At 35.2% G+C, this 1,973-nt stretch overlaps 1 long non-coding RNA gene across 1 annotated transcript; it reads left to right on the plus strand.

Moving 5' to 3' along the window:
• The first annotated feature begins 302 nt into the window (after window positions 1-302).
• On the plus strand, window positions 303-1,649 carry LOC141612781 (uncharacterized). Its single transcript, XR_012529201.1, has 3 exons — window positions 303-417; window positions 995-1,188; window positions 1,540-1,649. It is a non-coding gene; the product is annotated as an uncharacterized LOC141612781 (long non-coding RNA).
• The last annotated feature ends 324 nt before the right edge of the window (window positions 1,650-1,973 follow it).

Below are 1,973 nucleotides of genomic sequence, written 5' to 3' on the forward strand. Positions count from 1 at the left end.
ATGAGGATAATGTCATTTTGGAGGGAGAGGTGGTTAATTGCTTATTGGGCAAAATTGGTAGTTCACTCATTTACCATGCTTAATTACGAAAGGGAAAACTTAATTTGAAATAAATTTTGGAAGGAGGGGGCAATAAAAGTAGGATGGAGGGGGGGCAAAATTTGGACTCTATATGTCTTTATTTTGAAAATAGGAGATGACACTGGAAGAGTGTAGGATTGTAGGAAGGTTCTGAGGGAAAAGAGGAAAAGTTTTTTTAGGATGGGATAAACTAATTCTGTCATGTTTATCTTTTCAGATCTATAGGAGTCTTACTTGACGAATTCAGGCCCCCTTACGCAAGGCAAGACCTAATCCATAAAGAAGGCATATATTCAGAAATAGGGAGAAATTTCTGGCGTCAATGTGAACCCCAAGGTTTGTATACGTAGATTTGCGCCTCTGTAAATTAGAAAAAAAATTGATGCTAACTAAGTTAAGACATCAGAGAAATTAGAAATTGATTAGGTTATTGTTAAGAGTCGAAGATTGGGAGGAAATGGAACAACAACAACCTTAAAATAACAATCTTATAAATAAAGAGCCATTTGATATTTACAATGGTGATAGTGCTTACTTCCTTCGTCCAATCATCTATTCACCCTTTTTGGGTACTTTGTGAAGATAGTTTTATCATATGTAAGCAAATGACTGAGGCCGAGGGAGTAGTACCTAAAGTCCTTGCACCGGTTTGATCGGTTTGCTTATGAAATGGGGTTGTGACATGTTTGAGAGCATTTTGTTATTTCGATGTACAAAGGTCGGCACTTTCTCCGGAGTTCATTATCAAATTGTCTAATGGAATGTGGAGTTGACTTTCATAGGTGCTTATTAGAGATGAGTTAATATAATTTGGACTGAGGTATTTATAATGTGAAGTGAATTGTTCATGGTTTATGAGTTTAGACTGTTTTTTTTTTTTTACTATAATTTAAAAGGCTTAATTCAATTTCAGATCTTTTTGAAGTTGGGCTGTCCAGCAAAGAGCTGCCGGGCCTGCTGCTGCTAAAGAAGGATGACAATGTCGATAAGTTTTCTCTGCGCGTCTGGTACATTAACAAACAAGTTGATGCATTGCTTACAAATATTTAAAGCTCTTATCACGTCTCTCTACAAACAAGCTTGGGATGGGTCATAAAACATGTGAAGGTAAATTGGCTCTCTCTACACCTTAATCAATCCCTCTTATTTCCTCACCTTTATCTAATCCTCTTGTGCACATATGTGAACTCTTTAATACTTCTCAGCCTAAAGTTGTTAAGCGAAATATCCTTTACTTATCGGGATAATAAGAAGTGAAGTAGTCTATTTTTTTGGGTGCCTCATATTTCTAGAGAGCTTGCGGACACGAAAAATGTTGATGAAATATATTTTATCACACTACAGCTTGTTCTAAATGAGTCGTTGGTATAGACTCGTCAATATTATGTTAATTGCAATTGGTATAGTAAATTATATCCTTTTTTATTTTTTCTTACTTGCATCAATTGTTGCTGTTAGGTTGAGCTGCATAAACATTATAATGAACTAAATGGCATAAGGTACAGAAATGGATTGCACGCCGTGCCGGGATATTGTAAATTTGAGAGGTACGCATCTCTCGTATACAATACAACTTAAAGTATCAAGTTATGATCTTTCTTACATAAGATTGATAGTTTAATAAAGTATCAGGTTACAAGTCTTTATTTTCGGATACTATACTTCTACAATGGGGATGTATTCCCTGATCATGTCACGCTAGAAGTTTCATAGTTAAGAACCATTTCTGTAATCCAAGGCTAACTTTCAATGCTGCATTTGGATAGTTCCAGTGTTCATTTATTCTCATTTTCATAGAGAAAATGTGATTTATAGGGCTTTTCCCTTTTGACATTTGATTGAGCTTTATATTGGCTTTGTAATGTCCTTATTTTTAGAAGCTATTGTTTGCT

Source organism: Silene latifolia, chromosome 11 (assembly GCF_048544455.1).
Source record: "Silene latifolia isolate original U9 population chromosome 11, ASM4854445v1, whole genome shotgun sequence".
Classification (NCBI taxonomy): domain Eukaryota; kingdom Viridiplantae; phylum Streptophyta; class Magnoliopsida; order Caryophyllales; family Caryophyllaceae; genus Silene; species Silene latifolia.